The 18,966-nt window shown below is 39.0% G+C and overlaps 1 protein-coding gene across 4 annotated transcripts in view; it reads left to right on the top strand.

The window, feature by feature from the left end:
* The first annotated feature begins 207 nt into the window (after positions 1-207).
* ELF2 (E74 like ETS transcription factor 2) overlaps positions 208-18,966 on the top strand; it is a 114,917-nt gene continuing 96,158 nt past the window's right edge. For 2 of the 4 annotated variants that reach the window (XM_027598562.2, XM_027598561.2), the window contains exon 1: positions 210-497. The gene's annotated coding sequence lies outside the window, so the exon portion shown is untranslated. Of the gene's footprint in view, positions 498-18,966 lie in introns of all 4 variants that reach the window. The other 2 variants (XM_027598558.2, XM_027598563.2) reach the window with 2 other exon arrangements.

The raw sequence follows: 18,966 nt of genomic DNA, 5'->3' as shown, positions 1-18,966 counted from the left end.
GTCGGGGGCGGTGGGGCCCCGCGGGGTATAAATAGCCAGCCCTGGTTTGACAGACGCTGTGGTGACTGGCGGTGCCGCCCCCCCCCTCGCCGCGTGGGGAGGGGAGGAGCGCTCCGAGCGGGCGGGGTGGGGGAGGCGGACTCGAGAGTCCTGGTGGCGGCGGCAGGAGGCCGAGGGGGAGGAGCTGAGGCGGGGGGTGGAGGGAGGGGGCCCGGGAGCGGGGCGAGGGCGGGGGCCACCATTGCTCCCCGCGCCGGGCTCTGTGTCGCCGCCGTCGCCTCGGCGGTTGGGGATCGGTGGGGCGGCGCGGGCGGAGGGCGCTGCACGGGGCGGCTCGCCGCTGTTTTGTTCCTCCTCTCCCAGTGGAGCGGCTCGGGCTGCCGGGGGAGGCCCTGGCTCCCTCGGGACGCCCGGCCAACGGCGGCGGCGGTGCTAGTCCGCGGCCCTGCCGGGAGGGAAAGCTACGCCGTGGTCTTCCCAGCCGACGCGGAGAGCAGGTAAGAGCGCGGGCAGCCGAGGCTGGTGGGAGGGAGCGCGGAGGGCGCGGCGATAAAGCCTCGCTGTCCCGAGTGCCGCCTCCTCCCTCCGCACCCCCGCCCCGCGCCTGTGTTGTTTGCTCCGGGGTTTGCTGAGGGTTTTCCGGAGGCTGTGGCGGTGACAACGGCTGGGAGCTGGGGAAGGGGGCTGAGTGCCCCCGGGCAACGGTCGGGAAGCGGGACTTGGAGAAAGGGGAAGGCGCGCTGCTCGCCTGCCCGCGGGGAGCGCGGGGCAGGGCTGAGGAAAGAGGTTACGGACCCTTGCGGGGGGGGGGGATGGGCAGAGCGCAGCTGGTCTCGCTGTGTTTACATCTCCGCGCGAGTCACCTCTGCCGAGAAGCGGACAGAAACTGACCCGCCTTATCCCGCGGGGAGGCCAGGGCGGGGGTCCGGCTCCGGAGGAAGCACGTCCTGGGAGGGTCTGGTAGGGCGGGAGGTTGCGGCCGGCGCCGGGGCAGGGCAGCGAGCTCGGGGCGGGACCTGGGAGGCTCCGGCCGCTCCGGGTGGCGTGGAGGGCTGAACACCAGTTTCCTTCCCCGTCGGGCCTTATCGCCGCCTCTTACCTTTCCTTGTTTCCGCGGCTAGCTTGCATGGCAGGTTGTACTCGGTTATTCTTTTATTCTCGCTTTCCACGCCGGCCCCCTACTGCCACTTCCCCTAATTCCCCTGGGGGTAGGGAGGCTTGGCTGTGATAGGAATCTGTTTTTTAAACAAAACAAAAACGGGCTCTGTAACGCGCATCCAGTGACCGCCTTCTGGATCCTCTTTTGGAGAAGCTGTCCCCTTGGGACCGTGCTACTGGATGTTTTTGGGGCGCGGGAAAGGAACGATGAGGGCTCAGCTAGGGCTGGTGCTGACTGCCGGAGCAGCTTTGCGAGCAGAGTAGCCGTACCCCCACCCCCGACGCCCCCGCTCCAGTTGGGCATTTTAATTCCATGTCACTAAAGGACAGAGAAAATATTCTATAAGGCCAAGAGTAGTACAGATTGCACTGTTTCTAATGTTTCTTATGTGCCTGCATCCTGGGCTCTCTTTCTAGGATCTAGATTCGCTGCAGAACAGCCTTTCTTTAAGTTATTAGTACTAGTTTAAATGAGTGAGGAGGGGACACTTCATTCAAAAACTAAAATTTCCCCCCTTCATGAACATTTACTTCAGTTGTGTGGTTTAAATTTTAATCCGGTGATGATATAATAGTAATCTTGTGTTTGGGAATCAGATTTGCTTTTCTTTTTACCTATGAGTCACTCTAGAGAGGTAAATTATGCACTTTCTCTAGTGCCATGATCACAGAATGATGCCAAAATCACAGAAGAATGTGTACTTCACTACGGTAGGATTGGATATTTGCGTTTCGGAGTTTTTTTCTTTCTTTAAAAGGTAAAACTGACTTTATATAAGCCTGGAAATTTTTGAATTACATGTAAGGAATTCAGGAATAATTAAGGTTTATATGTAGTGCAATACAGTTTGCAGTGCGTACATATGAATATCATGGAGCTATCTACTCATAAACACATGAAGTAGAAAATTGAAGTATCTTGGGCATTTGAAATTTGAATATTTAATGACAACCTATTTTTTAAGGTTAGTGACTTGAGTTACTCATCATTGCTTCTAATTTCAGATATATATACTCATTTACAAAATTATGAGAGTATGATGGGAAGATACTTATAACTTTGAGATTTTTCTGCCTTAAATAATAGACTGGTAACTTTGGATGTGATAGGCCTACCAGTGTTGATGGCTTTGTACACCCAAGTTTTTTTGTTTTTGTTTTTTGGTAACAGTTTTATTGAGATATAATTCATATACCATTTAATTCACCAATTTAAAGTGTACATTTTAGTGGTTTTTAATATATTCACAGAGTTGTGCAACTATCACCATAATCAATTTTAGGACATTTTCATCATTCCAAAAAAGAATCCTGTATCCATTAGGGGTTACTCTCCTTTTCCCCCCAAGAACCCCAGCTCTAGGCAACCACTGATCTTTCTGTCTCTATAGATTTACCTGTTTTGGACATTTTTTTATGAGAAGAATCATACAGGGGTGCCTGGGTGGCTCAGTTGGTTGCGCATCCAACTCTGGATTTTGGCTCAGATCATGATCTTAGGGTCCTGAGATTGAGCTGGGGGTGGAGCCTGCTTAGGATTCTCTCCCCCCACCCTCCTTGCTTGAGCAGGCACTTGCTCTCTCTTAAAAAAAAAAAGTAGAATCATACAATATGTGATTTTTCATGACTGATTTCTTTTACTTAGCATAATGTTTTCAAAGTTCATGTTGTAGCCTATGTCATTATTTTTATCGCTGAGTAATATTCTCTTGTATGGATATACTACATCATTTGTTATAAGTGGACATTTGAGTTTCCATTTTTTAGCTATTATGAACAATGCTGCTGTGAACATTTTTTTGTGGATGTGTTTTCATTTCTCTTGGGTATGTGTACAGCATAGAAAATTAATATGCATAAGTCTGTTGTGTTTCTATAAATTAATAATGAACTATCAGAAAGAGAGGTTAAGAAAACAGTCCCACTCACAATTGCATCAAAAAGAATAAAATACTGAGGAGGAAATTTACCCAAGGAGTTAAAAGACCTTACTCTGAAAACTATAAAACATTGATGAAAGAAATTGAAGATGATACAAATAAATGGAAAGATAAACCATACTCATGGATTAGAAAAATTAATGTTAAAATGTTCATACTATCTGAAGCAATCTACAGGTTCATTGCAATCCCTATTAAAATTCCAGTGGCGTTTTTCACAGAAGTAGAACAAATAATCCTAAAATTTGCATAGAATTTTATTTGTGTACAAAAGACCCTGTATAGCTACAACCGGGAAAAGACAGTCTCTTCAATGAATAAATGAATAAATAAATGAATGGTGCTGGGAAAACTGGGCAGTACATGGCAAAAGAATCAAACTGGACCACTTTTTTTTTAAATTTTATTTATTTATTTTTAAAGTAATCTCTGTGCCCACCGTTGGGCCTGAACTCATGACCCTGAAATCAAGAGCCAAATACTTCACCGATTGAGCCAGCAGGTGCCCCTAGACCACTTTCTTATACCATATGCAAATATAAACTCAAAATGGATTAAAGATTTAAATGTAAAACCAGAAACCATCAAAGTCCTAGAAGCAAACATAGGCAGTAAGCTTTTGGGCATTTGTCTGAACAATATTTTTTTGGATCTGTCTTCTTAGGCAAGGGCAGCAAAGCAAAAATAGGTAGGACTACATCAAACTAAAAAGCTTCTGCTCAGCGAAGGAGACCATAAACAAAATGAAAAGGGGACCTGCTGAATGGGAGAAGATATTTGTAAATGATGTAACTGGTAAGGGGGATCGATAATCCAAAATATATGAAGAATTGACAACTCATTATATTAAACAAAATTCAATTAAAAGATGGACAGAGGACCCAAATAGACATTTCTCCAAAGAAGACACACAGATGGCCAACAGACACATGAAAAGTTGCTCAACATCACTACTAATCAAGGAAATGCAGGTCAAAACCACAATGAGATATCACTTCACACCTGTTAGAATGGCTGTTATCAAAAAGACAAGAAATAACAAGTGTTGGCAAGGATGTGGAGAAAAGGAACTCTGTGCACTGTTGGGGGGAATGCAAAATGGTGCATGTACTATGGAAAACAGTATGGAGTTTCTGCAAACTAAAAACTACAATCCAGCAAACCCATTTCTGGCTGTTAATCTGAAGATAATGAAAACACTAATTTTATTTTATTTTTTTTAAAGATTTTATTTATTTGACAGAGAGAGAGAGAGATAGTGAGAGTAGGAACGAAAGCTGGGGGAGTAGGAGGAGAAGCAGGCTTCCCGCAGAACAGGGAGCCTGATGTGGGGCTCGATCCCAGGACCCCGGGACCATGACCTGAGCCTAAGGCAGACGCTTAACGACTGAGCCACCCAGGCGCCCCAAAACACTAATTTTAAAAGATAAATGCACCTCCCTGTTCATTGCAGCATAACTTAGTATAGGCAAGATATGGAAGCAACTGAGTGTCCATTAATAATACATGAATGGATAAAGATGCGTTATATGTATATATATATAATATGTATGATATTATGTATGTTATATATATATAACAACATATTTTATATATATATAATGGAATATTATTCAACCGTAAAAAAAGCATGAAACCTTGCCATTTGCACACATGAATGGACCTGGAGGGTATTATACTACATGAAATAACTCAGAGAAAGACAAATACCGTATGCTATCACTTGTATGTGGAATCAAAAAAACAAAACGAGAACAACCACAAAACAAAACAGAAACAGGCCCATAGATACAGAGAACAATTTAGTGATTGCCAGAAGGGAGATGGGGTAAGGGGACGGAAAAAATAGGGGAAGGGGATTAAAAGGTACAAACATCCGGTTATAAAATAAATTAGACACAGGGATACAATGTAGAGTGCAAGGATTATAGTTAATATTATGTAACAACCTCGTATGGTCATAGATGGTAGCTAGATTTATTGTGGTGATCTCACTTTGTAATCTATATGAATGTTGAATCTCTATGTTGTATACCTGGAACTAATATTGTGTGTCAACTACACTTCAATTAAAAAAAAATTAGTGTCTTGAGTTATTTAATACCAAAAATGAGTGCAGTTGGGGTACACAATTCAGTTATTTTTTATTTTTATTTTTTCCCAAAATATATTGAGATACCACCTCACACCTGTGAGAATGGCTAAAATTAACAGTACAGGAAACAACAGATGTTGGTGAGGTTTCAGAAAAAGGGGGAACCCTCCCTCTTACACTGTTGGGAATGTAAACTGGCATAGCCACTCTGGAAAACAGTATGGAGGTTCCTCAAAAAGTTAAAAATAGAATTGTCCTATGATCCAGCACTTGCACTACTAGGCATTTACCCAAAGTATACAAAAATACTGATTTGAAGGGGCACATGCACCCCAATGTTTATAACGGCATTATCAATAATAGCCAAATTATGGAAAGAGCTCAAATGTCCATGACTGATGAATGGATAAAGAAGAGGTGGTGTGTATATATACAGTGGAATATTACTTATCCATATAAACAATTCAGTTGTTTTTAGTAAACATACAGAATTGTTATACTGTCATTACAAGCCAGATATATTTGTTTGTCTGCTTGTTTATTTATCTTTAAAACCATTTACAAACTTCAATTCAGCAAAGGAAGGTCTGTGAGAGAGGACTGGGAAGACAACATTCCCCATGGGTTCCCCCAGAGACAGGAGAGGGTAGCTGGTGGCCCAGCTGGCTAGGGGGAGAGCCCAGGATCTCCTCAGACTGACAGGTCCTGCTGGTGGGCAGGGGCAGAGCTTATCGGCATGAAGTTGCTGGACTCCACACTGGGCCAACAGGAGGCCAGGAGGCCACCTCCAGGTACTATAGCCTGGGGTGGAGAGGCAGAGCTCATCTTCAACATGGGGGTAGACAGCAGAGGCTCAGTCAGATGCACAATACCTGCAGACTGACAGCAGGACTGGTTTAAGCTTATAAGCCACTTTTAGAACTTTTCTGTGTCCTCCAAAAAGTACCTCTAGTCTGTTTGCAGTTAACCCTTCCCCTGCCCCCGCCAATCCAGTCCCAGGCAACTACTGATCTGTGTTTTGTCTCTCTGGATTTGCCTTTTCTGGGTAATTTATAGCAGTGGAACCATACAATATATGGTTGTCTTAGCTTTTACTTACTTATTTACTTATCTGAGAGAGAGAGAGTGCATGCAAGCGGGGTGAGAGGCAGAGAGAGAGAATCTCAGGCCTACTCCATGGTGAGTGCGGAGCCCTCTGTGGGTCTCAATCTCATGATCCTGAGATCATGACATGAGCTGAAATCAAGAGTTGGTCGCTTAACCAACTAAGCAACCCAGGCACCCTGAATCATACAATATGTAGTCTTTTGCATCTGGCTTTTTTCACTTAGCATAATGTTTTTTTGGGATTTATCCATATTATAGCATGTACCAGTACTTTGTTTCTTTTTATTGCTGAATAGTATTCTGTTGTGTGGATATACCACATTTTGTTTATTATTGACCAGTTGATAGGCATTTGGATTGTTTCCAGTTTCGACTGTTGAAAATAATGCAGCTGGAACATTTGAATACAAGTCTTTATGTGAATATATGGTTTCATTCTCTTGGGTAGATACTAGGAACAGACTTTTCTGGCTCATCTGCTTAACTTTTTAAGAAACTGCCAAGCTGTTTTCTAAAGTGGCCATAGGCTTACAATTCTTTCTTTCTTTTTTTTTTAAGATTTTATTTATTCATTTGAAAGAGAGAAAGCACATGCACACACAGGCGTGAGCAGGGGAGGGGCAGAGGGAGAGGGAGAGAGAGAATTTTAAGCAGACTCCCTGCTGAGTGGGGAGCCCAACATGGGGCTTCATTCCATGACCCTGAGATCATAACCTGAGCTGAAACCGAGTCAGACACTTAACTGACTGAGCCACCTGGGCGCCCCATATATTTACATTTCTAACAGCAGTGTATGAGAGTTCCAGTTTCTTCACATCCTTGTCAGCACTTGTTATTATCATTTTTATTATAGCCATTCTGGTAGGTAGGGAGTGGTTAACTCATTGTGATTTAAGTTCACATTTTCTTAAAGATTCAAGTCATTGAGCATTTTTCATATAATTATTAGACATTCATATATTCCTTTTGTTGAAGTAGCCACTCAAATCTTTTGCCCATTTTCTATCTTATTATTGAGCTGTAAAAGTTATTTTTTAAAAAATATTTATTTGGGGGGGAGGGGCAGAGGGTGAGGGAGAGAGAGAATATCAGACTCCCCACTGAGTGGGGAGCCTGACCTGGGGCTCAGTCTCACATTCTTGAGATCATGATCTGAGCTGAAATCAAGAGTCAGATGCCTAGTTGACTGAGCCACACAGACCCCCCAAAGTTGTAAGAATTCTTTATGTATTCTGGATACAAGCCCTTTATTAATACATGATTTGCAAATATTTTTTTTCCCAGTCTGTGGCTTGTTTTTTCATTTTTTTATTGGAGCCCTTTGAAGTGCAAACATTTTAAAATATATATATTTTTAGAGTTTTTATTTTTTAAGTATGCTCTAGGCCCAGTGTGGGGCTTGAACTCATGACCACATAATCAAGAGTCACATGATCCACCAACTGAGCCAGCCGGATGCCCCCCAAATTTTAATTTTGATGGAATTTAATTTCCCAAATTTTCTTTTTATAGATCATGCTTTTGTTGTAGGAATTCTTTGCCTAATCCAGGGTCTTCTCCTTTGTTTTCTTCTAGATGTTTTATAGTTTTTGCTCTTAGATTTAGGTTGTATTTTGAGTTAATTTTTATGTATGGTGTGAAGTAAGGGTCTAAATTCATCTGTTGCATATTGATTGTCTTAGAACAATTTGCTGAAAAGATAACATATCTTTGTTGAAAAGATGCCATTTCTTCATTGATAATAAATGTCAAGATTTCCTTCTGGCCTGAATTCTGTTCCATTATCTATATATCTCTCTTTATGCTAGCTAATACTATTCTGTCTTGTTTATTGTGCCCTATGGTAACTTGTGAAGTTGGGTAGTGTAAGCCCTCCAATTTTGTTTTTGTTTTTAAAGGTTATGGCTCTTCTGGGCCCGACATAAAAATTTTAAGATTAGCTTATTAATGTTTGGAAAGCAGTCTTGGAATTTTGATGGGAATGCACTGAATCTGTAGATCAGTTTGGGGAGAATTACAAATCTTGCAATATTGCGTTTTCTAATACATGAACATGGAAAATTTCTCTTGATTTGTTGATCTTTAATTTTTCTCAGTGATGTTTTATAATTTCAGTGTATAAATTTTATACTTAAAATTTTTTTATTTTATTGTGGTAAGAACACTTAACAGTTTGCACTCTACTTTCTGAACTTTTAAGTGTACAATGCAGTATTGTTTATTGCAGCAGTACAACAGTGTTGTATAGCAAATCTCTGTATTTGGTAAAGGGTTCCTTTTAAATCCTGGTTTGTTTCTGAATTTTTATCATGAATGGGTATTAGATTTTGTCAGATGCTTTTTCTGCATCTGTTAGCATGACCAACTGTCACAGTTTGCCTAAGACTGTTTTGGTTTTAGTACTGAAATTCCTGCATTTTGGGAAACTCCTCTGTCCTGGATAAACCAGTATGCTTGGTCACCTCCGTGTCTGAGATGATCATGTGGTTCTTGTCCTTTATTCCATTAATATTGTGTGTTATATTAGTTGATACTCAGATATTAAACCAGCCTTAGTCCTAGGATAAATCTCTGTTTGTCATGGTGTATAATTCTTAACTATAGTTGCTGGTTTTCCTTTGCTAATATTTAGTTGAACATTTTTGTGTCTATATTTATGAAAGATACTGGTTTGGAGTTTTTTTTTTTTTTCTTGTGATGTCTTTGGATTTTGTAACATAGTAATACTAGCCTCAAAGAATGAATTGAGAAGTGTTTCCTCATTTGTTTTCTGTAAGAGTTTGTGAATGATTGGTATTATCATCTTTTGGAATACATTTGATAGAATTTACCAGTGAAAGCAAGTGGGCCTGGATTTTATTCCTTTGGAAAATTTTTATTTTTTATTTTTTAAAAGATTTTATCTCTTTATTTGACGGAGAGAGAGACAGTGAGAGAGAGAAGTGGGAGTGGAGCAGGGGGAGTGGGAGAGGGAGAAGCAGGCCTCCTGCGGAGCAGGGAGCCCGATGTGGGGCTGGATCCCAGGGCCCTGGGATCATGACCTGAGCCGAAGGCAGACACCCAATGACTGAGCCACCCAGGTGCCCCTGGAAAATTTTTAAATTGCTAATTCAATTTCTTTACTTGTTATAGGTCTGTTCACATTTTCTGCTTATTTTTGAGTTAGTTTCAGTAATTGCGTTTCTTGGGATTTGTCCATTTCACCTAAGCTGTGTAATATTTTTGGCAAATAGTTCATAGTATTCTTGTATGTGCTTTTAATTTTACTAGTGTAGGTAGTGATGTCCCTTTTTCATTCTTAATTTTGGTAGCATGTGTATTCTTTCTTTTTTACTTGGTCATTCTAGCTAAAGGTTTGTCAATTTTGCTGCTATTTTCAAAGAAGCAAGTTTGGTTTAATTGATTTTCCCCCCCATTTTCTGTTTTCTATTTCACTGATTTCCATTTTAACTTTTATAATTTCCATCCTATTGTTTGCTTTGGGTTTAGTTTGCCGCCTTCTAGCTTCTTAAGGTAGAAGTTAGGCTATTGATTTGAGATCTTTCTTACTGATATAGGCATTTAAAGCTCTAAATTTCCTTTCTGACACTGTGTTAGCTGCATCCTATGCATTTTTTATGTTCTGCTATTTATTTATTTATTTATATTTTAAAGATTTTATTTATTTATTTGACAGAGAGAGACGCAGCGAGAGAGGGAACACAAACAGGGGGAGTGGGAGAGGGAGAAGCAGGCTTCCTGCTGAGCGGGAGTCCCATCCGGGGCTGGATTCCAGGACCCTGGGATCATGACCTGAGCCGAAGGCAGACGCTTAACGACCGAGGCACCCAGGCGCCCCTATTTATTTATATTTTTAAAAAGATTTTATTTACTTACTTGAGAGAGAAAGGGAGAGAATGAGCAGGGAGAAGGACAGAGGGAGAGGGAGAAACAGACTCCCTGCTGCGCAGGGAGACTGACGTGGGGCTCCATCCCAAAACCCTGGGATCATGAGCTGAGCCGAAGACAGATATTTAACCAACTGAGCCACCGAGGCACCCCTATGTTTTGCTTTTTAAATTTTTATTCATTTCTAAATATTTTCAAATTTCCTTTGTGAGATCTTCTTTGACCTATGGGTTATTTAGAAATGTACTGTTTAATTTCCAATTATTTGGGGATTTCCATTTCATTGTTGTTGATTTTTTATTTAATTCCCCTGTAGTAAGAGAACATAGTTGTATGATTTTCTCATTTTAAATTTATTGAGACAGTTTTATGGCCTAGTATGTAATCTTTTCTTGAAGAAGGTTCCCTGTGTACTAGATAAGAATATGTATGTGCTAGATAAGAATATGCTGTTGTTGGGTGGAATGTTTTGTAGGTGTCATGTCAAGTTGAGTGATAGTTTGCAAGCCTTCTATGTCTGTGCTGATTTTCTGTTTAGCCATACTATCAATTATTGAGAGACAGATTAAAATCCCTATTATTATGTTTGTTTTTCCTTTCAGTTCTGTCAATTTTTGCTTCATGCTTTGGGGGCATTGTTGTTAGTTACACTATACATACATAATTGTTTTACTGATAAGCTGATCTTTATCATTATGAAAGATTCCTCTTTGTCTCTAGTATAGCCACTCCAGCTCTCTTATGCTTACTGTTTGTATTGCAAGTATTTTTCCAACTTTTTACTTTAAATCTATTTGTTTTTTGCGTCTAAAGTGTGTCTTATAAACAGCAAAGCATAACATGCTTTTTTTTTTAAAAAGTGCGACATTTCTGCTTTTTGACTGGAGGGTTTATTAATCTGTCCACATTTAATATAATCACTGATACTCAGATTTATAGCTGCAATGATGTATCTCATTTTTTTTTTAATTTGAGAGAGAGAGAGGGCGCATGCATGAGAGAGGGCCAGAGGGAGAGGGAGAAGCAGACTCCCAGCTGAGAGGGGAGCCTGATGCGGGGCTTAATCCCAGGACCCCAGCCCCAGGATCATGACCCAAGCTGAAGGCAGATGCTCAACCGGCTGAGCTACCCAGGTGCCCTGTCTCATTTCTTTTTTATTTCTTTGCTCGTCCTCTTCTGCCTCTTCTGGAGTTGATAGTTTCCAGAGTATCATTTGAATTCCTTTGTTAGTGTTTTAACTGGATCTTTTGGGTTATTTTCTTAGGTTGCCCTAGGGATTACAATATGTGTCTTTGTCATAGTCTACTTCAGATTGACTAATTATGGTAAAATGTAGAAACTTTGCTCCATTTCCTCCCCATCGTACCTGTTAGTATTGTCATACATATTAAGTTTTTGTGTGTTACAAGCCTGACAGCACTGTTTTACATTTTTTATGCAATTGTGTGTCTTTTAAAACAACTAAGAGAAGAAAAAAATATATTTTTAAAGATTTATTTATTTGACACAGAGAGAGAGTGTGCACACAAGCAAGGGGAGCAGCAGGTAGAGGGAGAGGGAGAAATAGGTTCCCCATTGAGCAAGGAGCCCCATGAAGGACTCTTCTCTCAGGACCCTGGGATCATGACCTGAGCTGAAGGTAGACATTTAACTGACTGGGCCACCCAGGCACCCCGAGAAGAAAAAAGTATTAAGCAGTGTTTTATATTTACACATATGTTTATCTTTTATGGTGCTCCTTATTTCTTTTTGTGTATTTGAGTTATGGGCTGGTTATTTTCTTTCAGTCTGATGGACTTCCTTTAGGATTTCTTGTAAGCCAGATCTGTTATCAGTGAATTATTTCAATCTTTGTTTTTTGGATTGCTTTTATTTTGCCTTTATTTTTGAAGAATAGTTTTGCTGGATATAGAATTCTTTGTTACATTTTCTTTTTCTTTCAGTACCTTGACTATGTCCTCTCCTGCTTTCTGGCCTCCATTGTTTCTGATGAGTTGTTTTTCTCTTTGTGCTTTTAAGCTTTTCTTTGTTTTTGACTTTCAATAATGATATGTCTAGGTGTGGATCTCTTTGTGTTTATCCTACTTTCTTTTCCTTAAACTTGAATCTACAGATTAATATTTTTCAACAGTTTGGCAAGTTTTGACCATAATTTCTTCAAATATTTTTTCTGCCCTTTTCTCCCTCTTCCTTCTGGAACTCACATTACATGTATGTTGGGTGCTTGGTGGTATCCCATAAGTCTCTGAGGCTCTGTTCATTTTTTAAAATTCTTTTTTTCTGTTCTTTAGAATTGGTAATTTCTATTGATATATCTCCAAATTCACTGACTCTTCTGTCAACTCAGATCTGCTCTTGAGCTCTGCTAGTGAATTTTTAATTTTGGTTGTGTACTTTCCTTTTCTTTCTTTTTTTTTTTTTTAAGATTTTATTTATTTGACAGAGAGAGAGACAGCAAGAGAGGGAACACAAGCAGGGTGAGTGGAAGAGGGAGAAGCAGGCTTCCCGCAGAGCAGGGAGCCCGATGCGGGCCTTGATCCCACGACCCTGGGATCATGACCTGAGCCGAAGGCAGACGCTTAATCGACTGAGCCACCCAGGTGCCCCTTGTTGTGTACTTTTCAACTCTTATACTTTTCATCTCCAGAATTTCCATTTTTTCCTGTTTTTTAATATAGTACCTATATCTTTATTAAGATTCTCCATTTTTTTGAGTTGTAGTTGTCATACTTTCCTTTAATTCTTTAAACATGATTTCTTTAATTTCAGATAAAATTACATTTTAGGTAGATGATATCTAAACTATGTGTTAAATTCTAAAATGATGCTTGTTTTATTTTTAAATTATGTTCAGTAATTTTCATCTGTATTTCTTCTACTTGCTTGTCAATATTTGTTGGAGTTAACCTAGTCTCTCATGGTAAGTGCTAATGGGTAGAAAAAAATGGAAGAAGCCTAAGAGAGCAGTATGTGTGAGAATGGTTACAAAATACCAAAATCTTCATCTCAGCCTGTACATTTAATAGTATAGTATTAATTCATTTTAGATCCTTGAGTGATTGTAGTAAACAAGATACATGCAGTGCTTGTTCTCATGGAATTTACATTCTGGTGGAGGAGACAGACATTAAACATAAATGAATAAGATAATTTTCATTATAAATATAATGAAGAAACAAAATAAAGGAATGTGATATCAAATAGAGACTGATGGGGGAGCTACATGGCAATGGAATATAATTGGAACAGGGGAGCCGTGATAGAAATATCTCTCTGAAGGGATGGTACTTGAGGTGATATTTGTATGGTAGGTGAGGAGGATTCAGTCTGTGGATGATCTGTAGGAGCCTGTAGCCTAGAGAATAGGAGGTACAGAATAAGCTTCTTGTGTTGTGGGAATAGAGCCACTGTAGTTGGAGCTCAGCAAGCCAGCAAAAGAGAGATGAGAGATGAATGAGGTTAGAGAAACGGGATGGGCTAACCCTGGGTTGATCTTTATATAGACCATGTTTAAGACTTTAGATTTTTTTTTTTTTTAATGTAGTGGGAACCCACTGGAAAAATACTGTAGTGACCTTCATTCTTGAGTAAAGAGTTAATTTACAGCTCACTTTGTAATTTATTCTGTAACAGTTTTTGAGTGTGAGTAAATGTATGTAGAATTTTCTCTCAATGATTTTAGCTTTATAAAGAACAGCAGGGAAAATAACTTCCCTGTTTCTTTCTTGAAATTTAGCTACCTAAAAATAAAATAAAATACCAATGTTTAGAAAACTTTAAATTTGTAGTACAGTTATAGCAATGGCAGAGATTCTTATGATAATAATTTTAACCAATTCATGTTAGTATTATAAAATTATAATTTCAACTGTTCATAATTATGGGCTAAAATATACAGATAACATGATGTAATTAGTTGTATGATGACTGACTTTCTAAATATAACTTTTCCCCCCTCCATTTCACTAGCAAAAACAGTCACAGTTATTCTTTTTTTAATTAATTAATTAATTAATTTTTATTATGTTATGTTAATCACCATACATTACATCATTATTTTTTGATGTAGTGTTCCATGATTCATTGTTTACGTATAACACCCAGTGCTCCATGCCGTACATGCCCTCTTTAATACCCATCACCAGTCACAGTTATTCTTACTATTTTTTTAAAAGATTTTATTTTTTTTGTTTGAGAGAGAGAATGCAGGAGCTGGGGAGGGGGGAGAGGCAGAGAGACAGGCAGACTCCCTGCTGAGCAGGGCTCCATCCCAGGACCCTGAGATCCTGACCTGAGCCAAAGTCAGAGGCTTAACCAACTGAGTCACCCAGGTGCTCCAGTCACAGTTATTTTTGTTTGGCTAACTAATATTAACATAAAATAATTAGGAGTTCAAATTACTTCAGATTAGACAGTGTGGAATATAGTTCACTAAAGCTTTATGTGAATAAAATTTTTTTTAAAGATTTTTTATTTATTTGACAGAGAGAGAGAGACACAGTGAGAGAGGGAACATGAGAGAGTGGGAGAGGGAGAAGCAGGCCTCCCGCGGAGCAGGGAGCCCGATGTGGGGCTCGATCCCAGAACCCTGGGATCATGACCTGAGCCCAAGGCAGATGCTTAACGACTGAGCCACCTAGGCGCGCCGTGAATAAAATTTTTGAAGATAAACTACCTTTTCAAAGTACCGCTATTGTTTATTTTTAAAAAGTAAGCTATGGTTTTTATAAAGTGACTAGTAATCTCCAATATTTCCCTTTATAATGTCATGTATTGTTTTTTTTAATATTTAAAATGTACTTTTCTAGGGGCACCTGGGTCGTTCAGTTGGTTAAGCAGCTGCCTTTAGCTCAGGTCATGATCCTGGGGTCCTGGGATTGAGCCCTGTGTTGGACTCCCCGGTCAGCAGGGAGTGTACTGTTCCCACTCCCTCTGCTCCTGCCCCCTCTTGTGCTCTCTGTCTCTCTCTCTCTCACATAAATAAATAAAAATAAGTATAATTAAATGCACTTCTCTATAATATTTAAGATATACTTTTTTAGTATTTAAAATATATTGAAAATATATTTCAAATAAGCTAGCTATATCCAATCAACTCAGATATATCATAATTTGGAAAGTATTTTTAAATTACTCTAATTCTCTATTAATACTGATTTACACTGTGTGTCTGAATATATTTCTTTGCCCCTTTATTCACTAACCATTTAATTTGACTATATTCAATATTGTATATATATTTGTTAAAAGGTGCTTGCTTTTTCCCCCAAAATGATTTAAAGTAGCTTAACAAAGGACACATATGTATATATATTAATGATAGTAGAATAGAAGAAGGAAGCCAAGAACAAGAAAACTTGAGTCAGGAGTTAAAATTGTAGTCTATTATGTGCCAGACACTCTTCTGAGAGGTGTATATACAATGATGACTAGGATAGCTATGGCTCAGCTGCAGTGGAGCTTACATTCTAGTTTGTGTTGATGGGGTGGTAGAAAGATTTGCACTAAGCATGTGAAAAACACCCATTTTACTTCATTACAGAGGAATGACAAAAAGATGATTTGGGACAGGATAAAATCCAGACAATTAAAAAACTACTGTCTAATATTTTTAGTATCCTTGATATGATTCATTTAAGATAGAATAAAGCTAATTTGTTTTGGTTCCCAAGCTAGCATATGTTAATTTGCATTATTGGATTATAAATTTGGCCAAAGAACAAAACCAAAAAATTTCTCTGATCTGGTAATTTATATGTTCTATAGGTTTCTACTCAGCCATAATCAACGATAATGAGGAAACTTGGACGTTGTGGTAGATTGATTATAGGGCTAAGCTTTATAAATAATGTAAGAAAAGAAGTTAAATTCATGAATTGGGGATAAAACAAACAAATAACATAGTGATTTCAGGATAAATATTAAATCTCAGAATCCTTTGGTTTCTTATCTATACTTGAAGGCCAAAGTTTCAATGTTTTCATGAGTAAACTGTCCAATTTGAGTAATTTTATTTATAACCTTGCAGTGGGTATCATTTAGATACATGAATAAAAAAGTAAGTTCTCCTTACTAATCTCAATTCTGTGTTAAGCATGTGCCATTCTAAATCTAAATGTAATGATTATCTTAATTTTAGATTATAATTAGTAAGAATTAGAAAGTATATTCATTTGTAAAAGGATTAGTAAATTGTTTCCTCTTACTTTTTTGTTCTCTAATAGTGTGATTAAATAAACTTCCAGGACAAGCTCATGTTTTAGGTTTTATTTTGTGATCTGGATGGGTTGAGAATGTTCCAGGAAGTTTGCCTTCATGAATTTTTACTTAATTTTTGGAAGTGGAAATGCTGTTCTACTATGTCATATCTAAGCACTTAAACTCAATCATAATATCACTCTATACTGATAAAGCATTTTAATCCTAGCATATCTTTTACAGGAGAAAGATGGGGTCTATGTCCTCTTCATTCCAGATCATTATGGTTTTTATCCTCCTCTAAAAGTTGCTGCTGGGTTGAAGATTAAGTTTTAAGTTGAAGTTTTACATTATCTGTAACTTTCTGTAGTCCTCCTCATCATTATCACAAAGTGATCTTTATGAAGTCTTTTTTTTTTTTTTATCTTTATGAAGTCTTCCCATCACACTGGATAACAATACCATGATTGTTACACTGTAATAGTCATTGTAGCTGTGAAGTAGTTTCTATTATTTTTTCCTTTTTACAGATAAGTCTGAGACTTCACAAAGTTAAATAACTTTCTGTGCAGAAAAGAGTTAACATAGTAGGTCTGACACTGCTCTCCAAAGAAAGGCCTGTTTGCAAGGTTGGCCCGTGGCTAGCATCTGGGAACTTGGCTCTCAGAGTGTTTCCAGTAACTGATAAGGATGATTCACTGTGGGGCACCTGGGTGGCTCATTTGGTTAAGCATTTGACTTTAATTCAGGTTCTGATATCAAGTCCTGGGATTGGGCCCCACATCGGCTTCCCCGCTCAGCGTGGAGTCTGCTTCTCCCTCTCCCTCTACCCCTTCCCCTGCTCATGTAGGCATGCTCTCTCTCAAATAAATAAATTAAATCTTTAAAAAAAAAGTATGATTCACTGTGCCTAGACTGTTTGCAAACAATATGGTTTATGTTGAACACCTGCTTTCCTTTTGGGGATCTGGAATTTTGGTATATATGAGGCAAAGGGTACCCATGTGAGCAGGCCTCAATAAAACTTTGGGTGCCGTATCTCTGATGGGCTTCCCTGGGCAGAAACATTACACATATGTTGGTGCATTTTTGTTGATGCGGGGGAAGAGTAAGTTCTGCATGCCCTCCCCTCATGGGAAGGAGAGAGTATAAGGAAGCCTGCTGATGGATTCCTCCATTTTATATCTGTGGCTCTTTCCTTTCTTGCTTGCTACATATCCTGACTGTTTCCATGAATGCAACCATATGTTGAAATCTGTGAGACTCCTGACACACCTCTTTAAGACTAAAAGAGATTCTGCCCTGCTGAAGCTGAACATTTGTGTTTTAACCTCTGGGGAAGCAGTTTATTTACCTTTGCCTGGTGATCAGAGTCCTAGGTACAATGAAGGACTAAATATCATCTTCTGCAAATAAAAATAAGCATGCATTTGTTCATTCATCCATTCATTATAATTCTGTGGGCCCATATGTGCCCATGTTTCAGGCCCTGAGGAGGGAGCTGTAAACCTTGGCTTAATTAGGTAGAGAAATCACCTTGTAAATAGTTCAGGTCTCAAAGTGGGAGAGTACATGTACTTTTTCCCCTAGTTGCTTCTGCAGGGGATCTATATCTGTCTATTCATCTATCTATCTATCATCTACTTTTAAGGATTTTTATTTGAACCCAATCTGGGGCTGATACTCACAACCCCGAGATCAAGAGTCACATGCTCCACCAACTGAGCCGCCCGGTGCCCCTGCAGGGGGCCTTTTTAGTAGCAGTATGAAAATGTTTATATTTTGGTTTCAGGGAGTTCTTTTATTTGAAATATGAGTAAACTTGAATTAGGATATAAGGCCTGTATCTGAGAATTTAACTCAACCTTGAAGAGAGCAAAGTAGAATTTCTGTCATTTTCTCCCTAAGGCCTACAGAACTTATATGAGAGAATTTGTGAGTTAAAGAATTCATCCACCTGCCCATACCGCCCCCCACCTTTTTTGAAAAGAGAAAGAAAAATCTGTATGCTTAATGTAGATACGATATATATAATTTCCACTTAACATATTTTAAGCCTTCTAATTGCCCATGTTATGAGCCAGTAGGAAATTAGATAGAAGAATCTCCCAGGTTGGGGTGGGAGAGATTCTGTGTGATTCTTTCATAGTTTTAATAAAACAAAAACAAAGATACTTGTATAATCATGAGGCAGAAAAACTTAAAGATTAAGAGCATAGGTAGACTCTGGAGCCAGACTGCTTACGTTGAAATTGTGATTCTGTCACTTGCCTGTTGCTTGACCTTGGCTAAATTATTTGAATCTCCCCATGCCTCAAATTTTCCCAAATATAAAATGGGGATGATAATACCAGTTTTGTAGGATTGTGTAGAATTAAATAGATTAACACATATAATGAATTTAAAACAATGCCTGGCACAGAGCAAGTGCTGTATGAATGTTACCTATTATTATCCCTTTATTTTTGGAAAAAGAAGGAAAAATATTCTATTTATTTATTTTAAGATTTTATTTATTTTCACAGAGAGAGAGATAGTGAGAGCAGGAACACAAGCAGGGGGAGTGGCAGACAGAGGGAG

This window comes from Zalophus californianus, chromosome 2, assembly GCF_009762305.2.
Source record: "Zalophus californianus isolate mZalCal1 chromosome 2, mZalCal1.pri.v2, whole genome shotgun sequence".
Lineage (NCBI taxonomy): Eukaryota > Metazoa > Chordata > Mammalia > Carnivora > Otariidae > Zalophus > Zalophus californianus.
Note: the sequence above shows the minus strand (reverse complement) of the source record. Positions and strands in the feature narration are given on the sequence as shown.